Raw genomic sequence first — 25,603 nt, 5'->3', positions numbered from 1 at the left:
GTCCCCAAACTCTACAGACACCTAAATGTCTCTCCAGACCACTCACTGCTTTCCAGCTCTACCACCAAGGCCCCTGTGAACTGTCTATCAGCCCTCCCAGGGCAAGTGCAAAGCTCTCCCATCCTGCCCCCACTATTGCCCCACCCACCCATTCCATTCTGTACTCCACAGGACAGTCATCTTTCTCTGATGCATACTCATTTATTTATCCATTCATTCAACAGACAGTTATTCAGAGCTTACTATATGCCATGTTCATGTGTGGGGTCCAGCAATGAACCAAGACAAAGCCCTTGGCTTCATGGAGCTTATATTCCAGGAAGGAGGTAGAGAACCAATAAGAAATCATCAAGTCAGTATATAATATCTAGAGAGTGATAACTGTCATGGAAAGAAAAAAGTAGAGGAAGGAACTAAGGAGTGCTCAGGCTGGAGAGAGGCCTGTTATTCGCAAGATGGGGGCCCGGGAGCCCTCACTGAGCAACATCTGAAGGGAGTGAGGGAGTGAGCCTCGCTGACACCTGGGGCTCGAGCTTCCAGGCAAGTGCAAAATCCTCAGCTGGGACTGTGCTTGGCAAGTTTATGTTTGAGGAAGTGCACAGAGACCAGCAAAGCTGGAGGAGTAAGAGAAGAGGAGAGATTTGGCAGGAGGCTACACCTTGGAGGGTTTGTAGGCCATCTTAAAAACTTTGGCTTTCGGGGCGCCTGGGTGGCACAGCGGTTAAGCGTCTGCCTTCGGCTCAGGGCGTGATCCCAGCGTTGTGGGATCGAGCCCCACATCAGGCTCCTATGCTATGAGCCTGCTTCTTCCTCTCCCACTCCCTTGCTTGTGTTCCCTCTCTCGCTGGCTGTCTCTATCTCTGTCGAATAAATAAATAAAATCTTTAAAAAAACAAAAAAACCTTTGGCTTTGACTCTGAGCAAAATGCGGAGCCATTGGAGGGTTCCAGCAGAGGAGTGACACAATTTGATTTATATTTTAACAGGCTCCCTCTAGCTGCTTCGCAGTGAACTGACTGTAGGGGGACCAGAGGAGAAGAAAGGAGACCAGTCAGGAGGCCACTGGAACAATGTGGGGGGAGACGATGGCCTGGACCAGGGTGGTGGCTCTGGAAGTGGTAAGAAGTGATCAGATGCTGGATGATTTATGAAGGGAGAGCTGACAAGATCGGCTAATGAATTGAATGTGGAGTGTGAAAGAGAGGAGCCTGAAAGAAAAAAGAAAAGAAAGAGAGGAGTCCAGAATGATTCTTGGCATGACTGCAGATTTGATCTTGTTGCTCCCCTAATTCCCCATTGCTTTTAGGTTTGTTCAAACCCCTTAACGTGGATTGTAAGGTCCTTTATGACCTGAACCTCCCACTCACCTCCCAATGCTGTGGCGCAATCTTTAGCAACAGTGAATAATATTACTGTTTGACAGTTATTGAATGTTCACCTTACGCCAGGCCTGGGCTAAGCCCTTTATAGATACCACTTGATTCATTGTGCACAACAATCTAATGAAATGGGCACTATTATTAATACCTTATTAGGAATACACCCATTTTACAGAATAGGAAACTGAGACACAGAGAAGTTAAATAATGTGACCAAGGTCACACAGCCATTAAACAGTAGACAGAGGATTTCAATCCAGGCATCTGATTCCAAAGCTGTTTCTGTCACCATCATGAGAGACTGAAATTTCAGTTCCACAACCAGCCATGAGCTCATTCTCTTAACCTCTGTGCCTTCCAACAGGCAGTTCCACATGCCTAGAAATTCTCCCTCCCATCCCTCACACATCCTCAGCCCCCCCCCACCCCCCACCTCTGTCTGGCTAAACTGCCTTCCTCTGAGAAGCCACTTAGGGTAAAGTACCCCTGCTCTGAGTTCCCAAGGCTGCCCGTGCTGGCGGTGTTAACAGCTGTGCCCACCCTGCCACCAAAGAGCCTGTTTAGGGACCCGATCTCCTCTACTAGACACAAGTTCTCAGTGCATGGAGACCAGGCCTACCTGTCTCACCAGTGTATCCACAGGACTGAAAACTGTGCTTAGTACCTAGGCACTCAGCAATTACCTGTTGAGGGATGGATGGGACACAGTTCAGCTAGGTCTGTGCCTCACTGCTTTGCCTTCTCCCAGCCCCTACACTGCTACCCCCATGGCATTAAGTGTTTGCTCTGTGCCAGGTACAATACTAAGCACTTTACACCTGCAATATCATTTTCCTCTCCGTTTTACAGGTGAGGAAACTTTACCTCTCCGAGTTTAATTCCCCAGGGTCAAAACGAGGTCCTGGGATGCTACACAAATAGTTTGTAAACCGAACTGAGGATACCGGTATGAACCTGTGCCTGCTTTCTCTGTATCCATGGCTCTCAGCACAAGGCCAGGGACAAGAGCGGGTGAGCAAATCCGCAGTCCAGCTTTCAGGCCAAAGAGGAAGACTTCCTCCTTTCCCTGAGAGTTTCCCTCCCCTCCTTCATCTCCCTCCTCACACCCTTAATAAAGGCCCTGAGAGGGACCGATTGAAGGGTGTGATTTCCTGGGGAGAGCAGCAGCATTTACATGGGAACATTCAAACAGGAACAGAATTCTTTCACGGGGGCATAGTCTCCAGGAGACAGCTGTGGATGGAGAGGTTGGTCAGGGGATGGGGAAATGATCTTTTATTTATTTATTTCCCTCTCAGAGCCTTCAACTTTCATTAAAACAGCCTCCGTATGTAGCTGCAATCAAACATTCATTAGACAACCAAGGTGCGTTTAAAAAAAAAAAAACTAACAACGCCCGAAGGAACACACACACACACACACACACACACACACAGAGCAATAATCAATCTGCGAAAAGAAACCGGTCCTTCAGGCGAGAAAAGCAGGCTGTGTTCCTCCGCACTGCGCTCCCTGGGCCCTGCGGCGGCCCCTAGGGACGGTGGCTCTCTCCCTTCCCCACCCCCCCCTCCCCGGCGTGCATGCCCCGGTCACTTAGTTGACTGCCCCGGAGCTATGACCCCGGGATCTGGCACCTGCGTGCTGCAGGGTCTGCGGAGCAGTCTGTCCCAGCCAGCCGGCCTGACACAAGGGGGTCCTTCCAGGCCCTCCCACTCTCCGCCTCAGCACGTTTGCCCACAGGCCTGAAGCACACACAAGAGTTCTCGCCTGCATCTGTTCGCACATCCTGACTCGAGGCTCAGACTTTGGCCCTGGGGATCGTCGTCTGCACAAGGCAGCGGGCATTCTCCCAAAGCCCGGTGGTTGGGGGAGTGGGGCGCGGAAGGCGGTTGTCCCGCGCGACGTGGGCCCTCCTCCACCCCTCAATCACGACCAGCTTCCCGGAGGAGGGGACGACGCCGAAGCCGGGAACGGGGGCAAGGAAGAGGCTCGACAGATGGGGAGTGGGAGGCTCTTCCAGCATATGGGGCCGCGTGGGCGGAAGGAGTCTGGGCCCGGCGAGGGGGAGGGGGCACAGGGCTGCGGAGACGGTCCCCGGAGCAGGCACGCGCGCCGGTATTGGGGTGGGCGTGTGAATGGGATGGAGTGGGGAGGAGGTAACCCTCCAAGGTGGGGGCGGAAGACTAGGGGGCGGCCTGGGTTGCAGTCACCCGGAGCCAGCGGAGGGCGCAGCACGCCGAGCGCCTTGCGCAAGGGCGCCCCCTGATGGCGCCTCACGTATCAGACACATTTCCCATTTTTCTGATCAGTTTAACAGTCCTTACTATCTCGCCGTTCCTAGGAGCCAGGGGATGGGTTGGATCTTTGGAGGATACTGCTGTGCCCACTTTCCAGCCAAGGGGACGGGGGCCCAGAGAGATCACACACCTAAAATGCGTGGTAAAAGCCAGGGTTCCAACCCATGCGTTCATTTAGTCAGCAGTTAAGAAGTGCCTACTGTGTGCTGGGGGCTGGGGGTACTTCAGTACACAAGACCGACAGGTCCCTGGCCTCGTGGTGGCTTACAGTCTAGGTGAGGAGACAGACAGCACACAAGTAAACAAATAAATGAGCAAAGTAATTTCGGTGCTGTGGAGGAAATAAACCAGGGTGTGGAGCTAGGCAGCGACTGTGCTCTCCGGCTTCCCCCAGCCTGCCTCCCCCTCACTGCTCCCTGGGGGGACTGGGATTTGTCAGCTTTGGCTTCAAGTCAGGCAGCAAAGGTTGGCTCTGAGGGTGAAACCAAGGGTGGGGGAGGTACAGATCCCAAGGCCAGGAGCGGCTCCCACCCTGGCACCCCTCACACGTACCAGCACCAGCACCTGCAGCCTCAGGCTTTCCCACTGTGGCCAGCCAGCTGAATTATTTCCTTATCTCAACCCAATGAGTTTTTAATCTGTCTTTATACAGAAGCCTGACTGCCTGCGTGGGGATTATTACCGAATTCTCTGCACATCGATCCTGCCTCCCCTGTCTGTTCTGACCAAGTGAGGCTCTGAGATGGAGGCAGGAGGGGTCTCTGCTCTGGAAAGATTTAGGAGAGCACCAGTGCTTGCTGTGATGCGGGGGGGGGGGACCTGCAGCATTCAGGCACAGATGCTCAGGATTTCGGGAGCACTGTCCTGCAAAGGGGTGGGGTGCAGCCACGGTGTGGCAAAAGGGGTATGAAGGGGTGAAGCCCTCCATTTGAGCTCAGGAGATGGGGCTGTTCCAGGACCACCAGGTCACTGTCTGCTCAGGAAGACTGAAGCAACAAGAGGAGAAACGAAAGGAGACAGGAGAGGCTGGGATGGCCTGGGACAGGGACAGGAGATCAGGAGAAGAGGGTTCCGGTCTCAACTCTGCTCTTTACAAGCTGTGTGCCCTTGGGCAATGACTTCTCCTCTGTAAAATGGAGGTGGTTACTGAGGCTTTTTAATGAGGTGGTATATGCACATGGTCTTCACACAGTTAAACACTCAATATTGTCACCTATTGTTATTAACATCATTATCTATAAAATGGGAGTAGGAGTCCTGGCTCTGCTTCCTGGACAGAATCTTGGGAAACTCAAATGGACAAAGGCACCAGGCCCACGTGAGGACTAGTGCTGATCCACACTAGCTCACTGATGCTAATAAAGGGGTGAGGAGGCGTGAGGCAGACACACAGCTTCAGTCGCTCCCGCGTTGGGTCAGTGACAGACACAGTCTGACAGCCGTTTAGACGTGCAGCCCAGATACACCCTCCCCTGCCTTCACACCTGGCCTGAGAGCAGGGAATGTGGGACAGAAGCTCCCACATGTGACTTTCCATCTGCCCTGGTGCCACAGGATACTGGAGAGTGGCCTTTCAAGCACACAAATCTAAGCATCTTATTCACTGCCCTGGGACAAGCCCCAGATGCCCTACATGGCCCCGGGCGAGGCTTCTGCTGCCACCTTGCCTCCCACCTCTCCCGGCTGCTGCACCTGGGGCTCCCTGGCGCGCAGGTGGTATCCTCAGCCCCTCGTGCCTCTGCCTTTGCAGATGCAGTTCCTACCTCCTGGGAGACTTTTTCCTTCAAACTCTAAACCCTTGAGGACAGAGACTTGGTGTATTGGTTCACCAAAAGTAGTTGACCCATAACTATTCGTTGAATTCAACAGAGCCCACCCCCATCCCAGCTGACTCTTTCCGGCCTCAGCTCAAACCTCACTTGTCAGGAAAGGCCTTCAGCTGTGGGGGCTGGGTGGAGCCTCTCAGTTTCCCCTTAGAGCCCCCCTGCACTTCCCCCTGGGGATGTCCAGGCTTAGCATCCATCTTGCTTGCTAGCCTAAATTCCACAAGGTCAGGATAGCTCTGTCTTGTTTACTGCTCTGTCTCCAGTTACCCAGCACATAGGAGGTGTTCAAGATGTATTTTGGATGAGTAAATAAATGAATAGATGTCACTGGGACTCCATGCCTCCTGTTTTAGTCCCTCCCACTGGCCCTCCTTCCCTGTCTTCAGAGGAATGACTCCTGGCATCTCAGAGCCAGGTCTTTGCTTTCCAACCTGACTTTTATCTTGTCCCTCCATAGCCATCCACTCCCAGACCATGCCCTGCTAGGGACACCCCTCTGGCTGGGCCTTTACAGGCTTGGTTGCCTCTCCCTGATGAAGAGCTGGGCCTGCTCTGAGCTCTTGGGAGCAGACCTGGCCCTGGGCAGCCTGGACCCACCTCCTTTCCACCCTCCAAAGAACACAGCTCTGGGTCTGCAAACACCGGGAGGCCAGGCACCTCTTTTTCTCCCCAGCCAGCCAGGCCTAGCAAATGCCGAGTCATTGCCAGCTGCTGCCTGTCTCCAGCTCCTCCAGCCTAAGGAACCACCAGGAGCAAACCCAGAAAAGCCACCCCTGGCAGCATCTGAAGCCCTTCACACCTGAAGTCAAGGAATTTCCACTCCCTTCCTGCAGACTCCCGCCTCTGCAGCGGTGGACGGAGTCCCTAGAACCAGGGATCAGGCTTGGGGTTGAAACAATGATGCTGTGCCATTTCAGTGCCACCTCCCCACCCTGCCCTCCACCGCCAAGGGCCTTTGAACACATGCCGACAGCCCAGCCTCAGTTTCTCCACAGGGCCCTTCCTTTACCAAGGGGCTACCAAGGGAACACTGACAGGCCTGCACCAAAGCTTCAGTGCCTGTGAATACTGACTAATAATTAAGGCCCTACAAACTGCCTGTAGATAAACATAATCCCTTATGTTTATAAAGCCCTGAACACGTTTCAAAGCTTTTTCACTTATATTACCTCATATGATCTCCCACAGTAATCCTATTGGGTAGTTACTGGAAGGGAAATTAATGTCCTTATTTTGTAGAGGAGAAGACCAAGACTCAGAGAGAGAAGAATCTTGTCTGAGGTCACACAGCCTGTGGGCAGGTCAAAGCTGGGCCTCGAATACGGGTTCCTCTTAATCAACCCCTGGCCCGGGATCCTGGAGTAGCTCATACAGCCCACCCCCTCAGCTCTTCCACCTAGCCCGTTTTTCAACAGCAGCAGCAACAACAGATAGCTGTTGAGCGTCTATATACCACTTGAATTGTGTTATCCCATTTAATTCCCAACACAGCCCCATGTTACAAATGATGTGGCCAAAGCTCAGAGAAGCTATTCACATTCCAGGGCATAATGCTGGTCTGTTTGAACAATCTGACTTTAACCCCATCCTTAGGCTCTCCCTGGCTTAACTGAAGCTCCTTCTCAGACCCAAAACATCCAGAATCTCCTCCCTGGAGTCTGGGATTCTTAGGGATCTGTATTTTCTATGGTTCTATATACTCCCAGGTCACTCATTCATTCACACAGTCATTGGACAAACACTCACTGAGGCCTTCCTGTGTGCCTGGCATTAGCAATACCAGAGTCGTCAGTGGTTCAATCCCCTCCTGGGGAGGAGCTACCCCAGCTACAGAGATCTGGGAAGGCTTCCGGGAGGAAGGGAAACCCAAAATGAATTTTGAGAGGTTAGTACAGGGCAGGCAGCGAGAAAGAAGGAAGAATGTTCCAAGCAGAAAGAGCCAGGGGCAAGAGAGAGCAGCACCTGGTCAGGGACCCCATAAGTGAGACCGCTTGGCTGGAGGAGAGAAGGGAGGTGAGTTTTGTGCAGTGTGGGAGAAGGGCGTGTGGCAGGGCAGTGATCTGATCAGGCCTGTGTTACAGATGTTGTGGAGGCCATGTGGAGGATGGGTGCGGCACTGGGGATATGGTCCACTCTTGTGCAAGATCTTTCCCAGTCACTTTTTGTCGTAGACCCTTGGAGCAGCCCGGCAGGCTGTGGGAATGTGGGAGGGCAGCCTTCCAGGGCACCCTTGGCTGAGCTTGGGGGAGACTGTGGAGGCCAGGGTAGGGAGACGTTCGTGGATGGGCTAAGATGTGAGAACCAAAGCTTCCCCACAGTGGTCCGCAATGAGGTACCCATGTGAGAGCAAGCAGAAGGAAGGGCATTTTAGACAATGGGAACAGCTTTTGCAAAGGCCCAAAGGCAAAGAGCCGAAGACCACCTCTGGAGCTGGAGTACTTCAATGTGGCTGAAGCCAGGGTCCAGGCTGGGTGGAGCCACTTTTGTGCAATGGGAGAGAGCTCAGGCCTTCCTTAATGGGTAAGGGTCCAGGGACTCTGCAGATGGTACACCTAGCTTCAAATCCCAGCTCCTACTAGCTATATGTGTCCTTGGGCAAATGACTTCATTTCTCTGGTTCTTAGTTTCTCACCTATAAAATGGGATTGTGAGGATTATACAAAATAACACACAAAGCACTTAGCATATAATAATAAACACTCAATATATCCAACTTATATTATCATTAATACTATCATTATTAACAGTTCCGTAGTGGGAAATCTAAAGGGGAGTACCACTTCGTAAGGGAGGAATCTCATTTTAAAAAGTAAAAACAAGCTGCAACGTGTGCTTATCTATAATCTCCACATTCACAGATATGTGTGAAATTTCATCTGCAACTGTTTTCTCAGGGTGTCATCCCATCCCAAATCAAATGACAATGTTGGATGCTGGATCCCCTCCCAGGAATGATAGGGGCATTATAGCAGCAGGCAGCAGGCTCAAGGCTGGGAGGGGGGTTGCAGAAGAGGGGAGGGGAGGCTCTCTCAGTCCCGGAGCAGGTCACAAGTCCCACAGTTTTCGGCCAGGATGTGAGGAGCACTTTGGGGCTTGGGGGTGGCTCTACCCTCCCCAGGTGAGAGTTTGAATCAGCCAAATTTCTGGAGTGAATGTGGTGAGCAAAGAGTGTGGGACACAGCCTCTGCCTCCATAAGTTTACAGTCTTCTGGCTATAAATGAATCACTTAGAATCTGAATTGTTTAAACTCGAGGGTTAAGATTTTCAGGTGTTAACCATGGGCGCACAGCTCCAGCACGGCTGAACAGGCAAGCCAGGACCAAGAAGGCTGTGCTCCTGAGTCCTACCTGTTGGAATCCCACCTCCAACTATGTAATTGGGAGCCGTAGACAAGCTACTTCTCTGAGTTTTGGTTTTCTTGCTATACTGGACTGATTATTAGAACTACCTCAAGGGTTGTGTAAGAGTCGATGAAATAATGTATGGAGAGTGCCTGACACAGGGCCTGGTAGGTGATCAGGGCTCAAAAACGAGTAGTGGTCGTTGCTGATAGGATGTCCTCCCCTTCTGAGAAGTTTGACAGCCATTCTCACAGCTCCATAGAGGGAGGCGAGAGTCAGGGGCCTCTTGCCTTGGGATGATAAACGTCTCGACCAGACTGCTGTCCCTTAAGGCAGTGGCAGGTGGGGGTCCAGGCCCAGAAAGACCACTGTGCCCACGGGGACACAGGGCAGGGTGAGATGTGCATCAGGAATGCTGGTGTATGGTCTTGGTGGAGACAAGGAACGAGGCCAATCATTTTCCAGGCCTTCTGAACCTCAGAAACATGAAGTTTTTAAAAAATAGCACATACACATGGGGCGCCTGGGTGGCACAGCGGTTAGGCGCCTGCCTTCGGCTCAGGGCGTGATCCCGGCGTTGTGGGATCGAGCCCCACATCAGGCTCTTCTGCTGTGAGCCTGCTTCTTCCTCTCCCACTCCCCCTGCTTGTGTTCCCTCTTTCGCTGGCTGTCTCTATCTCTGTAGAATAAATAAATAAAATCTTTAAAAAAAAATAGCACATACACAAAGAAATGGTGTGGGTTTTTTTGTTTGTTTGCTTTTTTTTTTTTTTTTTGCAGCTGTTTTGGCATTTGGGGAGTAATTTACCAACTTCAAGTTCAACTTAATGAATTTGGGGGTAGGCAGCTTCTAGGGGAGTTCTGCTTCCTAGGAACCTGTGGTTGCCCAGACGGCAAAGGGGGCCAGGCGGGTGGTCGGTGGGGAGCATTAACAGTAACATGCTGTGTATTTGTCATCAGAATGGAGCCCCCGGGCACAGGGGTAGTGCCCATGGCTGCTCAATGGTGTATTTGTCATGTGGCCACTGACACAATCAATTGACCCCCTTACACACCGGTGTTTATTAGCCATTGTATAAATATTTCACCCCTCCCCGGCTGACACATAATCTCTTCTTTGCTGCCTCTGACAAATGAACATTTCTCTGTAGACTCTTAAATGAGTATGTGTCACAGCTATGTCACTGATTAATTTTTTTTTACCACCACGAACAACGATGCATAGAAATGTAACTTATATTCATTTCCCGGCTTGAGCCCAGCTGTCTAAAAAATTCCACCAGCAGCTACAACTGACAGACAGCTATCCCAGCACTTGGGCGTGCCGACATGTGGTTGTGTGAGTGCCAGCTTGTTAATTACGGGCTTTTTCTTCCGGCCTGGCTGCCGAGTAACCAGCCACAAGGACCTTAATCACTGTTGGGGCCAGGAAGGGCCTGCTTCAGAGGGCTCCAGGGGCTGGCTCCCCAACCCAGCCTAACCACACACGTTTTTTTCCTCCAAACGTTGGCCACCTTTTCCTCTGGGCCTTGGTTTGGGGACACCCCTGAAGGTACCCCGGTAACACTCATCGCCACCTTAAACTCTTTACCCACTGATCTATGAGACCAGACAGGGAGGGGAGGGTCTTATTTGCTAGGAATGACTGGATGCTCCAGAAATATCTGCTGACATTAAGTCAACTGAGGTGCAGGTATTGACCAATGTACCAGCCAAGTGACAGGTATTGTTTGCTTCATCTTTTCAGTGAATATTCTTGGAGCCCCTACTATGCAGACCTGAGGAAAAGGTGACCATTGCTTCGAGAAATGAGGGTATGATTAGACTGGGGTACAAAGCCGGCTCCTGGAGCTCTCCGAAGCTGGCCCTTCAGTGATTTAAGTCCCCGTGGCTCGTTCCTTGGCAATTAGGCCAAAAGGAAGTTTAGGTTCTGGTGGTGGAGAACTGGAGGTTCTCGGGGTACCCACTACTTGTACCCTGGTTTGCAGCTGAGGAAACTAAAGGACCATTCTTGCCATGGGAGTCATCTTGCCCCAGAGCCTGCACACCAAACCATTTTCTGTCAACCGCCCTGACCCCGTTGTCCTTTCCCCCTGGGCTGCCTCAGTTTTTCCTCTGCTACAGCTCCCCTCCCCTCCCCTCCCTTCCTTTCTTCTCCTTCACACTTGCCTCTTCCTGGCAGATTCTCGAGTCACCTTGGGCTTCAGAGCCGACTCAGCATCCCAGCTCCCACCCTGACCTTGTCCATCTGCTGCTTCCCCCCCCCCACCTACCCACTGGCACAGGACTGAGCCTTCAGCAGGTGTCTAGGCTTCCCCCAGCCTGCCCCCTACCTCCATGCACCTGTGTCCCGTGCACCTGTGTCCCTTCCCTGATGTCATATAACCACTGGCTGGGAGCCAAGTGCATGACACCTGGGGACACTTCCAGTATATTAACTAGCTTACACCAGCTCTGCCATTGCCCACAAGGCTCTCAAGAGACTGACCCAAAAAATAGAGAACCCTCCCCCTGCACATTCAGGGAACTGAAACTCCCTAATGCCATGTCCAGGGAGTCCACATGAATCGGTTAAAACCACTGATAGACATGGGGAGGCGGAGAGCATGGAATGGGAGTCAGTTCCTCTGTTTACCCACTGTGTGTCCTTGGGCAAGTCACTCATTTTCTTCTTGTTCGTGCACTGGGGATGCTAGTAGCGATTTCCCAGGACAGCTGGGAGGGTGGAAAGGGCTCATGTGGAGCAGCACCCAGCACAGTAGCAGGCACATCCTAGGTGCACAGTCAGTGGCAGTTTCCTTTCAAAGAAAGAACTTGCAAGACTCTGTCCCATCTTGACAGTATTTTCCAGGGAGAGAAGAAGAGCTGGCCGAACCGGTCTCCCGAGACACAGGCATGACATTACCATCCATGCCCAACCTAGGAGGGGGCCCTCTGAGACCCCGTGTCGCAGGTGGCACTGCCGCTCTCCTTCCCTGCCTGCCTGAGCAGTGAGGGAGGAGGGGCAGCACCAGGCAAGGAGATAAAACTGCTAGGGGTGGGGCTGTCCAGACGATGTGCCCTCACCTTCCATAAGCATCAACCAAAATGACGGCCACGTATGAACATTCACTCCATGCAGCACTGAATAGAGGATGTGTTTATATGCATTATCTCATTGAAAAGACATAAAAACCCTCTGAGTTCGGTACAACTGACCTCATTCTACTGGTGCAGAAATTGAGATCCTGAGGTTAAGGAAACTACCAAAGGTCATACAAAACTAGGACTTAATTGAACTGGGGCCTACCTGCTTCCCAATTAAGGGCTCTTAACTACCACCATATGCCGCCTCCCCCAGACCTCCTTTCGCACTACACTCACCAAGCTCCCAGGGCGTGCTCCAGGGAGCGGGCAGCACCTGCTCCATGATGTCATCGAGGGCTTGCACTATGACGTCAAGGACCCAGTGTGCCTGCCCTGCCCTTCCCTTGGAGACTTAGTGGCGTTTTGGGCAAGGTCAGAGGAAGGAAAAGCCTAGATGACACAGAGCTGGGTTGGGACCAGATGGGGAGGGGGCTGATGCAAAAAAGGACCCACACAATGAGCTTCAGTTGGAGGCTTGGCTGTGCCATCCCCCATAGATTTCCTTGTTCGAAATGGAGCATGGAGCCCCGGAAATCAGGACAAAAGCACCACCCACAGCTCTGGTCTCGATGAGTCAGATTCCACCTCCCACAGCCTCCTCCTGTGTGTGTTTCTGAATGTGTGTGTACCCGAGCATGTGCCCTGCCAGTGCGTGAGGCTGTCAGCTGTGCACACGTGAATGCACATGCATGCACACGGATGAGGCCACATGTGCACATGCCTCAGCCGTGTCCATCTGCACACCTGTCTCCAAGCCTGAGCCCTGAGAACATGATGACCAGCGGGGTCAATGATAATCACGATGTTAAGAGCTAATGCGCTTCGGGGCACCTGGGTGGCACAGTGGTTAAGCGTCTGCCTTCGGCTCAGGGCGTGATCCCGGCGTTATGGGTTCGAGCCCCACATCAGGCTCCTCTGGGAGCCTGCTTCTTCCTCTCCCACTCCCCCTGCTTGTGTTCCCTCTCTCGCTAGCTGTCTCTATCTCTGTCAAATAAATAAATAAAATCTTTAAAAAAAAAAAAAGAGCTAATGCGCTTCCTATGTTCAAAGGCACAGTGCTAAGCACTTTACAGGTAGTATTGCGTGGAATCTTTACAACAGCCTTATGAAGTGAATACTAGCATTATTCCCATTCTGTTGATGATGAAACTGAGGCTCAGAGATGTTAAGCTGTTTTTCCAAGGCCACACAGCCAGGAAATGGTGTAATTTTCAGATTCCCTCCTTGCCCCCTCTAGAGAGTTTGGATACAAGACCCCAAGGGTCCTTTGTAGCCAGAAACCCCCCAGGGTCCCTGAACAAAAGGGGGCCAGAGGCCAGCTTGGAAGAGAAAGGGGGGTAAATAGCAGATAGATGCCTGAGCAGGAGGGGGCAGGGCAGCTGTCTCTCAGAACAGGTGTCAGAGAAGCTGTGACAGCCACTTAGAACCACAGTGGCAAGCCTCCTTTACATGGCGATTTGCATATATTTGCATTCATTTGCATCACCAAATCTGTGGAAACGGCCTTAATGGTCCCTGCCTCAGAAGACTGGCAGAAGCTGAGAGGGTGGGAGTGACAGGGAGGGCCTGGGGAATTCGGGAAGGGAAAGGAGGGAAGAGGCAGTGCTATGGAGGCACTGGGAGGTGCTGGGCACTGCTCAATTTGTAGGAGAAAGCGGGAAGATTCTCTCCCAGGGGCCCTGGGAAGCCTCCTCGCCCTGAGTCCATCCCTTGAGGGCAGCAGGGAAAGGGGTGGGAGATTCAGAGAGCAGGGAGAGCAGAGGAGGGTTTAGACCTGGGTCGCTTGGCAGCGCTCGTGACGAAGGCCGAGACTCAGACCTGGGTGGGGACCCGCAAAGCCTGGTCCTGGGAAGGCTGGCCGGAGGAGGGGGAGGGCCTTTCTCTGCGCCTCTCCGCTGGAGGGCGCCCACTCGGCGGTCCGAGCTCAGTGGCTCGGTGTTGGGGTGCCACCTAGTGGACATGCTCAGGAAAGCACCCCCTTCCTGCCCGCGCTGGCGCAGCTCCTTCCTTTGGGTGCCTGCACAAAACGGCTTTCGGCTTTGCCAGTGTTGAGAAAGGGCATGGTGCTGAAGTAAGAAGCCTCATTTCAGAAAGGGTCCGTCTCTGCTGTTTTTCTGCTAGGCCCCATTTACTCATGTTTCATATTTCACCTCCGAATAAGCCGAAGAAGCTCTGCTCCCACTTCAAGAGGGAAGCAAGAAAGTTCATCATTCTCTGAGTTGTGTTCTAGGCTCCAAACACCTGATAACACCTAAGAAAAGCCTGATCCCAAACCCGTTCCAGGACGTTACCTTCAAACGGACCTCAGCCGATGCTGGCTACCTTCGGTAATTCATGAGATAATGCCTAGTGTTCACCTGACACTCGTCTTTAATTGGACCCTACCATGGACTCCTGAAGAAGCAGGTACCCCAGACCTTTCTCGGTACAAACCAACCCCTACCCCAAGCAATGACAAGACTTGTTCCTCTCTCCAGACACCCCCTCCGCTATCCTCTGTCACTCACACTATTCAGTCATCTCTGTTTCCACTTCCTCTGGCTCAGTTTGATTTCTACCCTGCGTGAAGCCAAGCACCCTCTTGGCTGATCCTGCAGGACCTTCCTCTGGGTCCTCGGACCCAGCCTGCCCACATCAGTGCAACCTGGTCCAGCAGCCCCCATCTGAGCGGGATTTTGATTTGGAGGAGGATCACCCTCAGGGATCCTCCCACGGGGCTCAAGCCGGGCTAAGACGGGCGAATACAGCTGAGAGGTTAAGAGCGCAGGCCTTAAAGTTGGGAAAACGTGGCTGTGCTGGTTGCTAACGGTGTGACTTTGGCAAATGAACCTCTGAATCAGTTATCTCATCTGTAAAATGGGGGTAATAGTATTTGTGAGAACGAAAAAAGAAATGTGGTAAGAGTTTATCAGTCGGTGGGGTGTTTGTCTGTGGCTCAGGTTGTCGTCCCAGGGTCCTGGGATTGAGACCTGCGTCGGGCTCCCTGTTCAGTGGGGAGCCTGCTTCCCCTCTCCCTCTGCCCTTCCCCCCAGCTTGTGCGCTCTCTCTCTGTCTCTTTCTGTCTTTCTCTCAAATGAATAAATAAAATCTTAAATTAAAAAAAAAAAAAGTGTATCAGTCGGGTCAGGACTAGAGAAAAGCAAGTGCCTGGAGCCCAAAATGTAAGGGACTTGAGACTTGTATGACACTGAGAGCTTCTTAAAATTTGCGCCCTAATCTCCTCGTTCTTAGAGTGGTGGTGGCTCTACTTATCAGCACATTGCCTGGCACACGAGGAGCGCCCACCAACAGGACTTACTGTTGACGTTGTTATCATATGGTTACTGCGTGAGGATGTTAAGGCCTTGGGAAGGCAGCACCCTATCCCCAGGTCCCAGGAGGAAGTAGCACCCCAGCTCCTGTCTGGCCTGGCCTGGCAAGGATGTGAAGCGAGATTGGAGGCCAGAGGGGTGAGGGACCACTTCCCAGTGAGTCAGGAATAGAGAGGAAGTCATGGGCAGATAGGCATGGAGGGGGATATTGGGTCATAAAGCTTGTGTGGCTTCTCAGATGACAAGGAAGGGACTCACAGATGGCCACTGTGGTATGTTGGTGAGAGTCTGAAGTGAACTGGTGCACATTATGGCCCTCTGAGGGGTGACCCTAAAGGACACTGGTGAAGGGAAGTTCCAGCCAGTGTGTAAAATTTTGAGGAGTATACTTGGTTGCCAGCTTCATCTGGAAGAGGTGGTCTGAAATGTGGATATGCCCTGATTCCAGAGAAGTAGTGAATGGCTTGGCTCATTGGTCAGGAGCCTGGAAGGAACAAAACCAAGACCATTGACAAAGAGGGCTAGGGAAAGGTGATGGACAGGCTTCTGGAAGTGGGCCCCAAGTGTGCAAGCTTCTGCGTCTCCAACACCCTGCAGAGCATCTGCTGCCAGGAGGCTCTCAACAGGCAGACAGAACGATTCAGGAGGTGAGGGAATCTTCCTGTCCTCCCCAAATGCCTGCACGATAGCTTCTGAACAGAGTAGTCATGGTGTCAGGAATGGGGGCGAAACATGGGCCCAAGAGCATGGACGCCCCTCACCAAGGCCGAGCTAGTTCCACCCCTCTGAGGGCTCACTCTGCCTACAGAGAGACCCACGCCAAGCAGCCGGTGTGGTTCTCCCCCTCAGAAGCCCAGCCAAGCCTCTGGTAGCAGGTGGATTGCACTGAATCCCTTCCTTCCACCCTGGAGGGGACAGTGATTTGTCCTTACTAGAACCAGTGTGTGCTTGGGGTTCGAGCTTGTCTTCTTGGTCCACAGTGCTTCCATGAAGAAGGTACAATAATGAGGTCACCTCAGACATGCATTTTTTAGCTCTTGCATTTAGATTTTGATCCATTTTGAGTTAATTTTTGCATGTGATATGAGGTAATAGTGAGATGGTGATCAATGCAACAGATCCACTGGTCTTACTTAGTTGTACTTCATCACCCAGAAGCAGGGGGCCTGGCAGAACAGTGGAGCAGCCTGTTGAATGCTCAGAAGTTGCTGGCAGCTACATGATACACATGGGTTTGGGCCTTGAACTCCGGGACATGGTATTTGTTTCGAATAGCACTGTGTCCCCTATACCTAGAAATTACAGGTCCCAGAATCAATGTGGAAGTGGAAGTGGCCCACCTCACTCTCAGATCTGCACAATTTTTGCTTCTTGTTCCCAAAATAGTAGGCTCTGCCAGTTAGAGGTCCTATTTCCCACCAAGGCAGAACTGTACCAGGGAACACGGTAACGTTTGCACTGAACAGGAAGCTGTGACTTCCACCTGGCCCCCTTATGCTCCTCATGCCAGGGGACCAATAACAAAAAAAGACTTCATTACTGTACCAGTCATGGTCATTGATCCTGATTATCATGAGGAACAAGAGCTGTGGATGGAATGCATGTAGATGCAAAAAGGGCAGGAAGGGTATGTCTGAACCCAGCCAGGAGATTCCCTGGGCATCTCCTAGAATCTCCCACCCAGGGGCGCCTGGGTGGCACAGCGGTTAAGCATCTGCCTTTGGCTCAAGGCGTGATCCCGGCGTTATGGGATCGAGCCCCACATCAGGCTCCTCCGCTATGAGCCTGCTTCTTCCTCTCCCACTCCTCCTGCTTGTGTTCCCTCTCTCGCTGGCTGTCTCTATCACTGTCGAATAAATAAATAAATAAATCTTTAAAAAAAAAAAAAAAAGAATCTCCCACCCAGTTGTAAGTGACGATGGACAACCTCCACAATGACAATCCCCAAAGGGAAGGCAACCAAGGAATCAGAGCTCTCGGGGATGAAAGCCTGTATAATCTCACCTGGCAAGTACTTTAGATCTGCAGAGGGTTAACTGAGGGCAAGAGGAGGAGGGAGACAGTATCAGTTATGGAGTCAGGACCAGCTACAGCAGTGGGGACTATGGCTTGCTTCATTAACCTTCTTGTCTTTATCTGCCTTGATTCACATCCAGCATTACCTTGAAGGGACCTTGTTTGCAGTGGATCGTACCTCCCTTTCTGGGGAAAAAGTGATGAAACTTTGTTCTCATGGACCAAAATGGAGGCCCTGTGTTGTAGCAGGGAAGTCAGATACAATGCAGGGGTGTGAGTGGATCTCAGTGGCACAAGGATTGGACCATATAGAGACACAAATCTTTCTTCTCGAATGCCCTGACTACCTCCCTGCTCTGATACTGCCCCTCACCTTCAGGTGTAGATGAAAGGCCACACTGTGCAGTGTGGGATCTGGTTTCTGAGTGCTGCCAAGGTTGGTTGACAGAACCCAGAAGCTTGGGGTGAACCCAGACCCACGGGGATAGGTTGTGGTTGGAAGCTGTGGGCTACTCCAAGGTGTGCTTCCTCTTCACAGCCTTCTAGAGGAGTCCGACCACATACTGAGTGCACACACTCTAGCTAAGCAACCTGCAATATCTCTTTGGCCCATACGAAGCTAGTCAACACAGTAAGGCATTGAACCACCTTGTCTTGTTGTCTTCCCTGCCCAAATTTCCCTCTTCCTCACCCTCAGCCCTCTGGGCTTTCACCTGAATCCTGGCCACGTGCTCTGCTCCTAGAGGACCTGAGACAAGGGGTTTCTGAGAGCTTTCTCCACCTGTGTGGCACACACCGGGCTGAGTCCCAGAGCCTGAGTCTGACCACTCCAGCACTGCTGCTGAAACCAAAGGAATAGAGACCCTACAGGGGCAGGAACTGACCAACTATTTTTTTTGCAGATGAGGGGCAAAGGGGTGGACATCTGAGAGGTAAAGGAGGAGACGGCAGGCAAGAACAGCAAGGAGGGAGAGGAGAGCAAAGGGTAGAAAGGTAGGTCCCAATGAAGGGTGTCTCCTGTAAATGGGTCTATGTAGGTAGTTTTCAGGAAAGGACTGGCTGGATCTGGCAGGACAAGGGAGGACAATATTCTCTCCCCACAATGAGAGTACACACCCATCCATGCAGGGTGGGGAATGAGTTTCTCTGAGCCCCTCAGACCTCCATATTCCTGGGTGGGTGCAGTGTTTGACTCTCAGATGATCCGGAAAAACAGTAAAAACATCAGGACTGAGTGTGGGGGCAGAAGGAGGCAGCAGCAGGGAGAAGGTCCTGAGCAGTACACAGCGATAGCAGCCTTTTCCAGTGCAAGGAGGCCTGTACTGGAGCCAAGGGACCCATCCTCTGGGCCTAGGTCTCCCACCCTCTAACTACTCCAAATTCCTCAATTTGTAAAGACTGCAGGGCCATGGCACAACCCCATCTCTGGAGCACAGCCTCACATTCCAATGGAGTTATAAGCTGGAAGAGGAACCGGCCTAGAGGCATTTGAGTGGTTTGCCGGGAAGCAGGGCGGGAGGAAGTTGAGGTCAAGACCGAGAAAAAAAAGACTGAATGTCTCCCCTGTCACCCCTGCACCCTTCGCTTTCACTACCTTGCCTTTCTTTAGATGTGTGGGGAGTGCCCCAGGCTGGAGGCAGACATCTAGGCTTAAAACTGTGGTCTGTTAGTTCCTGGGGACATCCCAGTCATTCCACCTTCAGGCAAGGACCCACTTTTTCTGCATTTTTGAGGCAGAAAGAAGGGCAGAGTAAATGAGGGATCTGAGCTCCACCCAGTCAGCTACGCTTGCCTGGGATACAGAAATGGGACCAGAGGGGCCCATCTATGATAGAGCACATGGACATTTTTCTAAGGAAGAGTCCATAACTGTCATCAGATTTTCATAAAAGTTTAAGATCTGCCTGTGCTGTCCAATATGGTAGTCACTAGCTACATGGGACTATTTAAGTGTCAATTAAAAATAAAATAAAATAAATAAAATAAAATAAAATAATCCAGCTCTTCTGGCTCACCAGCCACATGTCAATGTCTTCATGACCATATGTAGCTAGCGGCTACCATGTTGGACAGAACGGATGTGGAACATGTTCGTCAGTAAGAAAGTTCTATCGGACAGTGCTGCCCACTACAAATTTTTTTTCACTTTAGTGAGGTATAATTTATAAATAAATTGTATGACTTCAAAGCATACAACTTGATGATTTGGTTTACATATATATGATGAAATGATTACCACAGTGAAGTTAGTTAACACATCAGTCACCTCACATAGTTACCATTTTGTGTGTGTGTGTAGTCAGAACATTTAAGATGCACTGTCTTAGCAAATCCCAAGTATACAATACAGTATTGTTAACTATAGTCACCATGCTGAACTTTAGATCCCCAGTCCATTAACCTTGCACTGGGAAACTGAGACCTAAAGAGAGGGTAAGCTGCCCAAGGTCCCAAGGGGAGTCAGTGGTAGTGGCAAGACGAGATGCCCTTCATAAAATGTAAAATTGCATAAAAATATCTTCTTATATATACAGCTCACTGTTCCACAACAGTCTGGGATGTAAGGAGACAGGGCTCTAGTTGGGGCTCTGGATGGGGGTAAGGGCGGGGTACTGGGTGTGTTCCTCCCCTCCCCCTCCCCAGGGCTGCCCCAGCCCTTTAGGATAAAGGAGGCTTAGAAGTCTGGCACTCCCTCCCCTCCCCCATGATGACCTCATCCTCACAAAAATGTGAGAAGGGTAATGGGGAGGGGCTTCATGGAGGGAAGCTGGAGAAGGGGGGTGTGGGTGGGGGAGATGGTGCTGTCCTCAGGCCAGAGAAATTGGAGGAGGGAAGAGCTGTGCTGATTCTAACTATTCTCCATGCAGCCATCTTCCTAAAATCCAGGTCTGCACCTGTCACCCCATGCTTACACTCTTCTTGGAATGGAGACCAAATCCCAACTGAGGACTACAAGGGTCTACGTGGCCTGGCCCCTGAAGTCCCTTAATCTCAGCTGGTCCCAAACTCCCATCTCTTTGTTCCATCTCTATTACTAGGTATGCTCCCACCTCAGGACCTTTGCGCTTGTGGTTCCTTGGCCTAGGACACTCTGCTCCCACCCCCAATTAACTCCTACCCATCTTTCTGATCTCAGCTTAATCAAACACAGCTTCTCGGAGAGCCCTTCCCGGACTCCCCAGGCTAGGTCAGCTTCCTCTGATGTATACTCTTATACTGCTTCCCTTTGTAACATTCACCTTGGTTTGTAAGTACTCTACACATTTATTTGGGGGTTCTTTGGTAAATGTCTCGCTCCCCTAGTAGACTGAGCTCTCCACAGTCTATTTCTCCTTATTGTTATATCTCTAAACCCTTGAGCAGTGGTTGGTCCAGAAGAGATGCTCAATAAAAATATGAGAAATAAATGAACTGATCGAATGGAAGTGTTCCTTCCTACAGGACACGCTCCTTGGAGTCCACGCCTACTCCAACTGGCCCATCTCATTAGGACCCAGCGTGGGTGATGCATGCGCCCTCTACCACCCAAAAGGAAAGCAGGGGAAGAAATGAGCCCTGGAGGCCTCTGGAGACAATGGGGGTGATCAGGAGTACAGAGGTACCAGGATACTGGGTGAGGAGTAACAAAAGTGGTGGAACCGATGAGGTGACAACTGGGGACCTTGGGAGATGGGAGAAGCACAACGAGAGCAATGTGGTCTAATGTGGCAATAGGGTGCCACGGGATGGTTGATTAAAACAAGATCCAGGTATGTACCAAAATGAGGGAGTAATAGGTAAGCTGGTTTCAATCCAGAGTCACTGTGGAAGTGACTGGCAAGAATAGAAATAAGGAACGGGAAACATTTATTGAGCACTGAGAGTGAGTCCATCAAGCCCTTTCCACATACCTGTATATTTCCACAGATTAATCTTTCCAACAACCCTGTGACGTAGACACTATTTTATCATCTCCGTTTTGCAGAAAAGGAAACCAAGGCGCAGAGAGATTAAGTAATTTGCTCAGGTCACACAGCAGTGGTGGGTCAGGATTGGACTCTGGAGTCTGCCCTTACTTACTACATCGTACCATCCCCACTCGGTGAACAAAATGGCCTCTTAAATGATTGTTGCTGTGGTGGTCTATGATTTGGATGGGAAGATGGAAGAGCAAAGAGAGACATGGAAAGGCGTATTGGAACATTTCCTCCCACTGCTTGGTTCTGCCCTTCCTCTGCTCACTGGTAGCCCTTTTGTTCCACATGTCAGTCACATTTATTCTTACTCCTCCTTCTCTGCAAAATGCCAGAGAGGCTGAGTCAAACTGCGCAATAAAGAGTATGTGCGAGAGAAAGACCCTGCTGGCCAAGGGGAGGACTTTAGGGAGATGGGGTATAGCTGAGGGAGAAGTCCCAGCCAACTGAGGTTTGTGACCAATGCGGAAGGGTTGCTATAGGTCATAAGATCTTTTGAGAGATGAAACACTGGAGAACCTGTTCATTATTTTTGGTTTCTGGACTGTCTCTTTTTTTTTTAATTGTGGCTCCATGCATACACTGGGTCACATGAGCCCTGCAATTGTCATTGGATTAGACCAGAGCAGGCAGATCAGATGGTGATGGTCAATAATGAGGTCTCTCTTGCCAGGGTGAACTGGTGGGAGTTCAGGATTAAGGTTTGGAGAGGGTCCTTTCCTACCACCCTGAGCCCACTAGGCCCTGAAGGAGCCACAGACGATACCCCAAAAGGGAATGACAGCTCAGCTCAGATTTCTAGCCATGGCAGTCCTTGGAGTAAAGTAAGTTCCCTGGCTCAGCCTGGCATTGCTGATGTTGCTGTAGGTAAACCCCTAAGACAATGAGAATGAAGGAGGTCTGGCTAAAGAGCAGGGATCCATGACAGCTTCCCAGAGAAGCAGCCCCTCCAAGGGACACTAGCAACTCACACAGTCTCAGTCTCACTCCTATGAACTGGTTCACCTCCCACACTACCATTCCCCCTACTCTCTTTTCCTAGGGTGCCTTCAGCTCTTTTAGGGCATTCCGTGACCACTCTCTGTCCCCATTTTCTCAGACCAACAGCTTTTCCCTCATCTAAATCTTCTTGGGAGGCATATATTGCCCCAAGGGAACAGTTGACTTGGTTGCTCTACCCCACTCTTAAGTACTCAGAGGAAAGATCAATCCCAGAACTCTCTGCTCCCCTTCTTTGAGCCCATTGAGCTCCCTTCTGCCCACCCACTGGGGACCAGGGCAGACATCTGCTGCAGGCTTAACTTCTGAGTCCCTGTGCGCGCACACCAGACCTGGTCAGTACTCTCCCCTTCTCTGCCCAGGCATGGAGGAGGGCAGAAGACAGCCTTGACAACCAGATTCCTGGGAGCTTGGAAAAAGATCCACTGTATACAAACTCAGGGTCACAGAGGCTTTAGCCCTTATCTTCCAGAGCCTGAAATGTTTCCATTCACTGCCTTCATTCTCATTCATCTCTGTCTTGACCTGTTTCTGCCCTTAAGAAGGTTGAGAGTGGAAGAGGGAGTGGGGGAAGGTCTCCCAAGCCAGAGCTATAGGCCCAGGGATACTCCCTCTTCTAGCTCTCAAGAACCCTAGAATTGGCATTGTCTTTGCCCACGGTGCTCAGGCTACAGGAATCCTTTGAATCTGCCCTGTTCCCTCAGTGATGGATTAAGGGGAAAAAGAGAGAGGCACAGACACAGACAGAGGTACAGAGAAAGAAGAGGCAGAGAGATGGACACACAGAGGAAAACCACAAGAAGATTCAGAGTGAAGAAAGACAGAAATGTATCCAAAGGAAGGCAGAAAGACAAAGAAGAGACAGAAATAAGAGAAACAGAGAAATAGATATGAGAGGTACACGTTAGAGAGAGACAGAGGCAAAGAGAAAGTGAGAGAGCTAGGGAGAGCAAAGAAAGGGAGGTACAACCTAGGGACCGGAGTCTTTACCCACCACCCAAGGGTTGAGACAGACAGGGAGCATGGGGTCTCAGGAGAGAGCTGGGTCTCCCTTTCTGCAGCTCTGCCCTGACCCTCTTAACTCAGGTGTCCTCAATGTGGAGTTACTAAACTTGGATGGGAAAAAATATTGTATTAGTTTCACTAATCTCTACCTGAAATTTAGCATTTTCTTCAATTATGACAGTGGCCACAAACCAGTCATATTAGCTATAACTATGGCTTTGTCACCAATAAAAATCACTTATATTTTTGTGTCCTATTACAGTATTGCAGATATGTTGAAATATAATTTATGCTCCTCACAGCTTCAAAATTATGTGAAGTATCAACCTACTGCTAGATCTTATTTAAAGCATTAATAAAAAAGCACATATATTACTGTATCACATTAAAATAGTTTTACAACTGTATTACGATATAATTGGTTTCCTTTGTAATCCTACATATTTCATTTTATGCATTTTAAAACATTATTCTGAGACTGGGTACATAGGTTTTACCAGATTGCCAAAGCGGAACTTGACACAAAAAAGGTTCAGAACTCCTGCATCTGCCCCCTGACCAGGAACCCCCCCAATACCTATCCCTCCAAACTCCCTGTGTCCCATAGTAATTTACTCTTGTTGAGTTACTGGGAAATGTGGGAGAGGAAGGCAGCCAGGGGCTGGAAGAGGGATGAAGGAGAGAGCAAAGGAAGGAAGGTTGGGAGGAAGTATCCTAGACCACTATGCAGTAGAAGGGAAGTTCATCAATGGCACAGGGGAGACTCCTGAGTCAACGTCAGATGTAAAAGGAATCCCCTTATTTCCCAGGAATAGGCCTACCTTAGGATCTCTCCTGAACTTGGTCATTGCCTGGGAGCAGCCCTGTGGGAAGCTGGCCTTAAACTAGGAGCTGATGGCTTTCAGAGAGAAGCAGCTGAGGCCTTTGGTGAATTTTCAGTCTTTATAGTAGGAGGTCCGTGAAGAGCATTCTCCTGGCCCCACATTTGCCCATCCAGAAAAATATCTCCTTATCTGTAAAATGGAGGTGACAAAATTCCCCATCTTAAGAGTTGTTGTGAGGATTAATGGAAACTTGCAAAGCAATATTTGCACAGGGCCTGGGACAGAGTCAGCTCTCTATAAGTGGTAGCCATTACTATGGCCATTTTAATGATTAATTATTATTATCATTTTCTTTCTCAGAGGGAAGAGCTCCAGGAGTCCAAAGATGGCAGATGCTTTCCAAGCTGGAGCAGCTGGGAGAAGTGGGGACCACTTCACACTCCCCTCACCTTCTACTGAGGCAGGGGTCTTCCCCTAGCTACTGGCAGCTCCTGTGTCTGCTGACTCACAGCCAACTTCCTCTCACACAAACAGGAAAACACAGCCAGACAGCGGTGTCCCCCCCTCCCCCCTCCCACCACACAGAACTAAGCCAGTCCAGCTCAGGGGGGAACCGCCTCAGGCTCTGGGGGACAGGCTCCAAGGCTGGGGCTCCAAGCCAGATTGGGGAGAGGAGAGGAGCATTTCTCCTCAGGCAACAACCCCCCCCCAAAAAAAAAATTGCAGTAAGAGAATGAGGAGAAGGGGTTTCTTCCAAGGAAGAAAAGACCTCTTGCTGGGTCACTGTGCTTGCAAGGCACCAAGCCTGTCCTCAAAAAGGCAGCCCCAAGCCCGGGTTTGGTAGTAGGAATGTTGCCTTGCTGACCTTCACCTCTGAGAAGAAAGCTAGGTATGGCCCTTGGGGAGGGAGAAGCAGATGGGGACGCCTCTGCTGGGCATCTGCTCCTAATCCCTCACCTCAAATCGCGGGGCTGCGGCTGAAGGGCTCCCCAGCTTGGAAGGCTACGGATTCTGTGACTTCTGGAAGCTAGCTTCCGTCCTCCCATAAACAGGGTGCCAGGGTCCAGCCACCGTGCTGGGCGTGGGAGAGGGCCTGCCACCCTGGGGACTTAGGACCAACCCCCTGCCCTCCTCTTTTGTCACGACGGGGAGGGAACAGCAGACGGGATGCAAAGCCGTCCTCCACACAGCGCTCTCCTTTTTGCTCTGGTTCTACCCCCGTCCCACCTCCATTCTGGTCTCTGCCCCTTTGTCCCTCTCTGAGGCTGTCTTGGCCTCCAGCCCTGTTCCGGTCCCTTTCTCGGCCCCTGAGAGGGCAGAGCTGGCCAGGCCCGAGATAAGCGCAGCGGTTGGGTAAGGAGCCCAAACCTTTTGAAGGCCGGCGCTTGCACAAGGAGTGGCCGGGGGCCCGCGGAGGGAACGGGCCGGCGGGGCGGGGCGGGGCCCGGCCGTCGGGGGAGGGCTGAGGGGAGGCGGGGCCGGCGCAGCGCGGCCTGAGCCTCGGACGGGCGCGACACGCACCGGG

General features: G+C 51.3%; 1 long non-coding RNA gene across 1 annotated transcript in view; it reads right to left on the bottom strand.

Annotated features, from left to right (window-relative positions):
- LOC117801487 overlaps nt 1-25,361 on the bottom strand; it is a 118,491-nt gene extending 93,130 nt beyond the window's left edge. The window contains exons 1-2 of the long non-coding RNA XR_004624045.1: nt 25,036-25,361; nt 24,076-24,267 (exon numbers count right to left, since the gene is read on the bottom strand). This is a non-coding gene — a long non-coding RNA (uncharacterized LOC117801487). The remainder of the gene's footprint in view (nt 1-24,075; nt 24,268-25,035) is intronic.
- Nucleotides 25,362-25,603: the final 242 nt, after the last annotated feature.

Source organism: Ailuropoda melanoleuca, chromosome 3 (assembly GCF_002007445.2).
Source record: "Ailuropoda melanoleuca isolate Jingjing chromosome 3, ASM200744v2, whole genome shotgun sequence".
NCBI lineage: Eukaryota > Metazoa > Chordata > Mammalia > Carnivora > Ursidae > Ailuropoda > Ailuropoda melanoleuca.
The sequence above is the reverse complement of the archived record's forward strand: the minus strand, read 5'-3'. Positions and strand labels throughout refer to the sequence as shown.